Here is a 10,243-nt window from a genome sequence, read left to right on the forward strand (position 1 = left end):
GGTGCTGCAAACATCATTTCTACTCGCTTTGTCTGAAATATTTTTCTCTATTTCCATCAGATTGTTGATAGTACCCGCATGACTTTCGAGCATGGCAGCCAGGCTGCAGAATAACCGTGTCATGTCCTGGTCTGTGTTTAATTGGGTGTTATGAATTCCTACCCCACTCTAGCATCTCCTTCAGCTTAAAGCTCAGGGTCCGTCCTTCTGGTCAACAGTTGCTAGGTTATGAATCAATCACTGATGTCCCTATATTGAATATCGTAGGGACATTATTTATCAGGCTACGATTAATGCGGTTCTTTCCCAAGCCTGATAGCATCCCGCCATTGAACTGAGATGCTTCAGTCATCAGGGGGCTCACTAGAGCTGAATATAGTCCTCGAATATGGGTTGAGCACCACGGGGGCGGGTAAATCCCGGATATGTTCATGACTACAAGTGGTGTACATTATCATACAAAACTTCTGATTAACCAGTACCAGACCATTTGTTGGTCCTGGATGCATAGTCGGACAAGGTGGGTCAGTCGGTGCGGTTTGAGAGGTTTCAATTATCTCTACTTGGACTGTGGAAGTAGATGTGGGAGGTGGCTGGGTAGTGGTACTAATCTTCTCTTTTGGGTATACATCCCACGCCCGATCTGAAGCAAACCCTTACTACAATTCAAAAACACTTGCTCTCCTAATGTTACATTTATGATTCCCCGTTGCGTGTCGCATTCGGCACTGTCCATGCTGTACCAAAGTTCCTCCTGCGGTGCGGGATGAGCAGTGATGATCCACGACCTTGTTGCCAGTACTGATACGTCCACGGTCAGGATCGTAGGTCTGTGAGACATGAACATCTGCTCCCGTTCTCCGGGTTACCGCTTGGTTAATTGTCATGTATCTTTAACTGTGTGTAATGCCTCCATTTATGTCTCGTTCTCATATCTACAAGTGCGCATGTATCAACTGTCATTATTACCTCATATGGTCCATGCCTGTTCGCTCTGGGCTCATCTTGACCATCACCTTATTCCCCACTTGGTCCATTGTTACTCTTTGGATTTGCCTGTTTCGATGTCCTTAATCACCTGTCGGTCTCTGACTTCCTTAAATCATGCAATTGCTTACTTATTTCCCTCACATAGTCTTGCATCCTTCCATTTAGTGGTTCTACATCTCCCAATCCTACTATAATTCCCTCGTGTAACTGCATTGCTCTCCTTGTCGTTATTTTAAATGGGATGAACCCGGCGGTACTGCTTCTGGAAGCCGTAAGGCGCATTAGAATATTGGGCTGTTCCCTGTCTCTTGAATTGCTTTTGTGTTTTTTTAAAGTTAAGTTCACCCTTTCCACCATCCCCGAGCTCTGTGGCTGATAGGGAATGTCAAATGTCTGTTTATATTTAAATATATACATTTCTTTAATAACTCTTCCTGAGAAATGAGTTCCCTGATTTGAATCCATCTGGATAGGCACCCTCTACTCCAACCAATCTACTGTCTCCTGCTGCTGTCCCACGTCGGACCTCAATTCCTTAAACTGCCTACACAATTCTTCAGTGCACCTTCTTATCCTATCTTTCAATGGCACAGTAGCTTCACTTCCATTGACTGTTCTCTCTGGGAGCCACTTAACTGCCTGTCATCATAATGTTAATCCTGTGTTCTTAGTTTTAGTAGTTCGCAGGCACATTAATACAATTATTAATACATCTATTTCGCCTTTTAACAGCTTTCCCTTTACTTGTATCCTTGTGGAATATTGTTGTTAAGTATTATTTCTCCTTACATTTCAATTCCTGATTTACAGATTCCACATAGTTTTACCTCTAAGTTGTTTTCCCCTGACCATGATCATCCTAAGATTCTCTTGATGTCAGTTTCTCTATTTTTTGATCGTTTATAATGTTTCCTTGCTCTTTAGGCCGTATTAACTATTCCATATCACCGAGGATCATCTCTGTCTCTAGATCTTTGCTTCTCTCCCCCTCTGCGTTTCCAATGTCTCAGTTGATGGCCAGATTATCAAATTCAGTTCCCTTAAAACAGTTTGTATATAGTGTTCTCTTTCCCTAACTATTTCTCATACTTGCCTCATGCCATTTTACACCTGCAACAGCTACCATCTTATCTTGTTCATGTTGCCTGGGGAGACTTTAAAATAAATAAAATATAACAGTTTTAAAAACAGAAATCAGGCATTGATATGTTCCTTATCTTCTCAAACAACATTTTATTGTCTCAAAAGTACCCCACTAAATTTTGTCTGACTCGTTTCTTAGAATTATTCCAGATTCATTAACTCAGTCAAAAATTGTATTTCTGCCAAACATTGTAATGGTCTTGAGCTTAGATTCATATGTTGGGAACAGACTTACAGATACAAAAGCCTACAGCATTTGGATTAGTGCCAATTGTAGTCAAACCTTTTAAAATGAAAATTCCCTTTTGAGAAATTATCAGGAACCAAACCTCAACGTTTTAACTTTGTAAGAAATATAATTTACGCTATCAAAATTAAAACGACCTCTTTCTTATGTGTTTTGATTTGTATTCAAGTTATAATTCCCGTATGTTTATCGACACATTCTTTACCTTTGGATAGCATCCTCGTTATTCGAAGTAACCTGTTGAATTACACTGCACTTTACATCTCAAGTCATGTCCCAACTTCAAATAACAGTGCTGTTGGCATGCAGATTTCCTTTCATATTAAATTCATCTCTTTAAAGGAAACCCCCTTTTATCCATTGGAACCACTTAGACCGTGTGTTTGTGTTTTTTTGTTTTCCTAGAATTCCTTGAACTTCAGGTAACCTTTTCTTCCTTCAGAATTTTAGAATACGAACTCTTATCAGTTAATGCAACTCGTCTGTATGAATCCCAATCAACTTGGAAGCTGGTGATGCTAGTCTGCAAGGGGGTTTTAGGTACAAAGATTGGTTCATCAAACCCTGCCTAGCTTCATGATACCTTCAAATTGGGATCCTTTTTGCCAGAAACTCAACTCAATCCTTATACTCAAAACTTTGGAATATTTTAGTGTACCTTTCCTTTAATCTAACATGGGCATTTCAACCCTAAAGTGCTGAGCTGCACATACAAATGACAATTTACGGAAGAAAACACATTGAAGCTCACATATGTGAGTAGCACAAATATGGAGGCAAATTTCTGCTTGTAAGAACAAGAGGGCAATTATAGTAGGAGACTTCACCTATCCTAATATCAACTGAGATTCAAACAACATATGGGACACTGAGGGAGAAATATTCGGGCAGTGTGTCCAGGAAAGTTTTTTCAACCAATCAGTGACAAACCCAACGAGAGGAGATGCAATTCTAGACCTTGTCTTGGGGAACGAAGACAGGCAAGTTGGTGATGTGACAGTTGGCAACAATATTGGGGAAAGTGATCACAATTCAGTTAGATTTAGCATTACCATGGTAAAGGACAGAGATAAGACAGGAGTAAAAGGCTTGAACTGGTGGAAGGCAAATTTTGCAGAAATGAGAAGGGACTTGTCTGAGGTGGACTGGACAGCAATGCTGGAGGATAAAACAGTGGCAAACCAGTGGGAAGCACTAAAAAGCGAGATCCTAATTGTACAAAGTAGACATGTCCCCGTCAAAAATAAGAGTGGTGCTGCTTAATCTAAACCTCCCTGGTTGTCTAGAGGAATACAGGGGAAGATCAAACATAAAAAGAAAGCGTACAATAGGCACAAAGAACTAAGCACTGCAGATAGCCTACACGAATATAGGAAGTGCAGGGACGAAGTAAAAAAGGAAATAAGGAAATCAAAGAGAGGGCATGAAAAAAGATTAGCAAGTAAAGTTAAAGATAAGCTAAAGATGTTTTACCAATACATTATTAGTTAAGGAAAAAGTGGGACCTATCAGAGATGAAGATGGAAACTTCTGTGCAGATGCAGAGGCTGTGGTAAGGGTTTTGAATGAATATTTCGTCTCCGTGTTTACAAAGGAAAGGGAGGACGTAGATATAGTAGTCCAAGAGGAACACTGCGAGATATTGGACGGAATAGTCATAAAGAGAGAGAGGAAGTACTCGAAGGGTTGAAATCCTTGAAAGTTTATAAGTCACCAGGGCCGGATGGATTGTTTCCGAGGCTGCTGAAGGAAGTCAGGGAGGAGATAGCAGATGCTCTGAGGATGATTTTCCAATCTTCACTAGATACAGGGGAGGTACCGGAGGACTGGAGAAATGCAAACGTCGTTCCATTGTTTAAAAGGGCATCAAAGGAAATGCCAAACAATTATAGGCCAGTTCGTCTTACATCGGTGGTGAGCAAATTCGTAGACTCAATCCTGAGAGATAGGATTAGCCGTCATGTGGAAAGGCATGGGCTACTCAGGGATGGTCAGCATGGATTTGTAAAAGGAAGGTCTTGCCTCACAAATTTGATTGAATTCTTTGAGAAAGTGACAAGAAGGGTTGATGAAGGTAGTGCTGTGGGTGTTGTGTACATGGATTTTAGCAAGGCATTTGACAAGGTCCCACATGGCAGATTGGTCAGGAAAGTAAAAGCCCATGGGATTCAGGGTAATGCGTCAAACTGGATAAAAGGTTGGCTTTGTAACAGGAAACAAAGGGTAATGGTCGATGGATGACCTTGCGAATCGAAATTTGTCTCAAATGGTGTTTCACAGGGCTTGGTGTTGGGACTATTGCTGTTTGTGTTATATATTAACGATTTGGACGTGATCGTGGGGGGCACAATTTGGAAATTTGCAGATGACACAAAGATTGGCCGAGTAGTGGATAGCGTAGAGGATAGCCATAATCTCCAAAACGATTTGGATGGGTTGGTGGAGTGGGTGATAAAGTGGCAGATGGATTTTAACATAGAGGAGTGTGAGGTCATACATTTAGGGAGGTCAAACAGTTTCAGGGATCACAGAATAAATGTGAATATACTAAGAGGGGTAGATGAAGTGAGCGATCTTGGCGTACAAATTCACAGGTCCCTGAAGGCAGCAGTTCAAGTAGACAAGGTTGTAAAGAAGGCATATGGTATGCTCTCCTTCATTGGCGGAGGCATATAATATAAAAGTAAGGATATAATGTTGGAATTGTATAAAACACTAGTGAGACCACAACTGGATTATTGTGTGCAGTTCTGGTCACCACATTACAGGAAGGACGTAATAGGTCTAGAGACAGTGCAGAGGAGGTTTACAAGAATGTTACCGGGGTCAGAAAAGTGTAGCTACGAGGAGAGATTGGATAGGTTGGGGTTATTTTCCCTAGAACAAAGAAGGCTGAGAGTTGACTTGATTGATGTGTATAAAATTATGAGGGGAATAGATAGAGTGGACAGGATAAAATTGTTTCCCTTGGTGGAGAATTCTAGATCCAGGGAGCATAGATTCAAGATAAGTGGCTGAAGGTGTGGGGGGGACCTGGGGAAGAACTGTTTTACGCAGAGGCTAGTGGGTGTCTGGAATTCGCTGCTCTAGTTGGTGGTAGAGGCAGAAACTTGAAACTCTTTTACAAAGTACCTGGATCCACACCTAAAGTGTTGTAAGCTGCAGGGCTATGGGCTGGGTGCAGGAAGGTGGGATTAGAAAGGGCACCTGGGTGTCCTCGGGCTGGCATGGACCAGATGGGCCGAATGGCCTCCTGTATGCTGTAACATTCATGTGGTTCTATGGTTCTATACAAATGCTTCCTTACACACAAACAAACATACATTTAGAAGTATGTATTTAATTCCTGTAACCTTAACTTGACTTAAAACTCTCATATTCTAAATGAAACTTCAAATAGCAATGGGGGAAATAAAGGGATCACGAAGGCACCACCTATAGGGTCCATCAAACTGACGAAAGCTCGCATTTCCCCTGCTACTGCCTGTCAGTGATTATTAACCCCCTAGGGGTACCCCCCTCTTCTAACTTAGATCAATTAATTTTTAAGTTACAGAAAATTCAGTAGCGGAGCTTTCGGGTCCCAATTATCCTTCCTCATTTGCAGGAAAATCTCGTCATACCGCACCGGACATTATATACTCTCCAATTCGTCTCTCCCTCCCCCAAGGCTTCCTTAACTGCCTCCTCAAAGTCCCTGTGCAGGTCTGTCGCTTTCTCCAGATCTGGGTTGTCCCCAGGTTTCGCCCAGTCACCACTTGTAAACTGTATGGGCAATCTTCTCCAAATAGCCGCTGGCACTTCGCCTTCACCAGTATTTGGGTATCAAGGGGGTACATTGCATGGAAACCTTGCATTTCCCCCAGTTTGGTTCAAAAATCTGGGTTGTTATGCCGAGTTTTAAGTCTCAGCAGTTCTTTAAGCAAAACCTGCTTCTCCAATGGGCTGAATTGTATGTGCTTAACTTTCTCCGTAACGCTCTCCATCTCCTCGTCCTCTCTCCATTCCTCTGCCCCCTTTCTCCCTTCGGTTTTTTTATTAGCCTTTCGTGGCTTTACTTTTCCTAACAATTACTGCCATAGGGGCCATGGGATTCACCGGGCAAAGTGGTGCAGTTGGTTCGTATGAGGGCAGTTTTGTCCCAACTCCATCATAGGTTTCTCCTTTGGAGCTCTCTTCCTCTTGATCAGTGTCACTGCAAGCTGCCGCCACTGCTCTGATCTGTCCCGAATCTGTCCTTGTCTGTCTCTCTCTAATCGACTGGAACTTAGTATTAATCCGTCTACACAACTGCAGGTACAAGTTAATAATAACCATCACCCCTTTCTTTTCCTTATCCTTTTTCTGCTCTATACAACATTGTTTTTTGTACTCCGGGGGTTCCCTGTGGATTCCACCCCTCCTTCTGCATTTTTGTGATTAGCTAGGACTGCTGTTCCGCTATGAACCTCGTAATGGAATCCGCGGTTCCCCACTTGAGTTCCATAGCACTGTTCTATTTCCCTGACGGCAAAATGTTCTTATTCCCATCTATGTCTGCACGGTGCGTTCGCACGGCCCTAATAACTTCCTTACTTGCGGTATGTGTGGTTTCATTGATTTCACTGGGGCCTGTCCTCCCTGCGCGGTTTCGGTTATGGTTATATTTCAAGCGGTAACCCGCCAGCACGGCTCTGCCTCCTCTGTTTGGTAGTGGTCTGGCCTTCCTGCGCGGCTTTGGCACCGCTATCCCGCCTGTGCGGCTCCGACTCCTACCCTGGCGCCGCCTATCTCCTGTCCTGAGTCCTCCTCCCGATTCTTTGATGCTTGACCGGACTGTTCTCGGGTAGGCTCACTGCTCTAACTACGGGTGGTAAATAAATATACTCACCCACTTTGCAGAGCTGCCCCGAGGATCCGATCCAAGTATCCTGCCGACCACACCAAACCGTTGTGGCCACTTTGACAAACGGACCACAGGAGTCTCAGGTACAGGTCACGATCCTTTATTCGAGCAATTGAAAAGAGAGAACCATCCCAATGCAGTTTTCAGATAGCACTCTGCTAAACTACAAGTGTTCACCATATTTATACATTATTGATCACGTATAAGGACAGTTTCCAGATTCCAATCCCGTCATCAGATTGGTTTACATTAAACAGATATCTCTCTAGTAACAAAGGTACCAAAGTAGTCATCATCTGCCCTACTTTCACCCCCGGTGGAGACCTTGCCTCCCAAGTCAACTAGTACCATCTGTTCTTTCCCTATCTGCTATAAACAGACCCAATCTTGGTTGATTTTCAACCTAAGGCTCCGGTCTTACTCCTCCAAAACCCAATCTCTCACATTTGCATTCCTCTCTGTTCGGCCTGGCCTTGCTGATGGTCACAGGCTCTGAGATTGTGCAAGGTTCAGATTCCTCTCTGTCCAGCCTGGCCTTTAACTATACTTGCAGGCACTGGCTCCTTGGATATTTTGAGTAGTCCATTCCCTTTCAATAAGTTATTAATGTACCCCTATATTCTCTCGCCTAACACCCCCCATCGTGTTTCGTGGCACTACCTAAATGGGGTAGATTTCGAACAGATCTAGCAAGTAAAGACTGGGTATCCATGTGGTGCTGTGGCCCATTAGCAGCAGCAGAATTGTACTCGAGTGCCCAGCATAATAAAGGCATATAGGATACTGATTTTATTAGCCGAAGCATAGAATACGAGAGCAGGGACTTTATTCTTGAATTGTATAAGACGCTGGTTAGACCACAACTGGAATACTGCGTGCAGTTCTGGTCACATTATAGGAAAGATGTGATTGCACTAGAGAGGATCCACTGGGCTGCAGGGTCTGAGATTTGAGGAAAGATTGCATAGGCTGGGTTTGTTTTCCTCGGAGCAGCAAATGTTGAGAGGGGACCGGATAGATCAATATAAGATTGAGGGGCATAGATAGGGTGGATAGGAAGGCAGTTTTTCCATCAGTAGAGGGGTCAAAAACCAGGGGGCATAGATTTAATGGGAGAGGTAGAAGGCTGAGATGAGAGTTGAGGAGAAATCCTTTCACCCAGGGGGTTATGGGAGTCTGGAACGCACTGCCTGAAGCAGTGATTGAGTCAGAAAATCGCATAACATTTAAGAAGTATTTAAGTATTCACTTGCGTTGCCATGGTCTCCGGGGCCATGGGCCAAGCGCTGGAAAATGGGATTAGTGTTGTCAAATCTTTGCCGACTGGCACAGATACGATGGGCCAAATTGCATCCTTCTGTGCTGTTCTATGAGTCCACGAGCCTATATCATCCACTCTATCATTACCATTAAGCCAGGGGATCATCCTTGGTTCAATGAAGAATTCAGGAGTGCATGTCAGTACCAGAACCTAAAAAAGAGGTGTCAACCTGGTGGAGCTATAACACAGGACTACATGCGTGCCAAACAGCATAATTAGCAAGTGATAGGCAGAGCTAAGCGATCCCACAACCAATGGATCAGATCTAAGTACTGCAGTCCTGCCACATCCAGTTGTGAATCGTGGTGGACAATTAAACAACTCACTGCAGGAGGAGGCTGCACAAGCATTCCCATCCTCAATGATGGAGGAGCCCAGCAGATCAGTGCAATAGATAAGGCTGAAGCATTTGCTACAATCTTCAGCCAGAGGTGCCCAGTGGATGACCCATCTCGGCCTCGTCTGGACGTCCCCATAATCACAGATGCCAGTGTTCAGCCAATTCAATTCACGCCACGTAATCTGAAGAAAAGGCTGAAGGCTCTGGATTGTACAAAGGCGATGGTCCCTGACAATATTCAGTCAATAGAACTGAAGACTCGTACTCCAAAACTTGCCACGCCACGAGCCAAGCTGTTCCAGTACATCTACAATACTGGGTTCCTCAGTGTACTGTCCTCGCCCCAACCATCTTCAGCTGCTTCATCAAAGACCTTCCTTTCATCATAAGGTCAGAGGTGGGAGTGTTTGCTGATGATTCCACAATGTTAATACACAATTCGCGACTCCTCTGATGCTGAAGCAGTTCGTGTCCAAATGCAGCAAGACCTGGACAATAACCTGGCTTGGACTGACAAGTAACACTCCAATGACACAGGATGTCCATCTGCAACAAGGAAGAATCTAGCCACCGCCTCTTGAGGTGCAATGGCATTACCATCGCAGAATCCCCCAGGTATCAACATCCTGGGGGTTAACATTGACCAGAAATTGAACTGGAATAGGCATATAAATACATAGACTACAAGATCAGGCCACAGGCTAGGAATCCTGGGGCGAGAAACGCACTTCCTGACTCCCCAAAGGCTGTCCACCAATCTACAAAGCACAAATCAGGAGTGTAATTGGATACTCTCCACTTGCCTGCATGAGTGCAGCTCCCACGGCATTCGAAGCTGGAGACCATGCAGGCAAACCGCCCACTTGATTGGCATCATATCCGCGAACATTTACCCCCTACAGCACAGTAGCAGCAGTGAGCACCATCTACTAGATGTACTGCAGGAATTCAACAAGGCTTATTCGACAGCACCTTCCAAGCACAGAAGCACTGCCATCTAGAAACACAAGGGCTCCAGATATAGGGGAGCGCCACCACATGGAAGTTCCCTTCCAGGACACTCACCATCCGGACTTGTTAATATATCGGCTTTCCTTCACTGCCGCTGGGTGAAAAAGAAAAAAGATACTTGATTGCCAAAGAGCAGAAACAGCATGCGAGAGAGAGAGGTAAGTGATCCTGCAACCAACGTATCATATTGAAGGGCTACAGTCCTGCCACATCCAATCATAAAAGGGCTTTGATAAGTCAACAACTAACAAGACGATGAGAATCCATAAATATCCTCATCATCAATAATGGGCGAGCCCAGATCAT

This window comes from Cetorhinus maximus, unplaced genomic scaffold (genome assembly GCF_964194155.1).
Source record: "Cetorhinus maximus unplaced genomic scaffold, sCetMax3.hap1.1 HAP1_SCAFFOLD_514, whole genome shotgun sequence".
Taxonomy (NCBI): domain Eukaryota; kingdom Metazoa; phylum Chordata; class Chondrichthyes; order Lamniformes; family Cetorhinidae; genus Cetorhinus; species Cetorhinus maximus.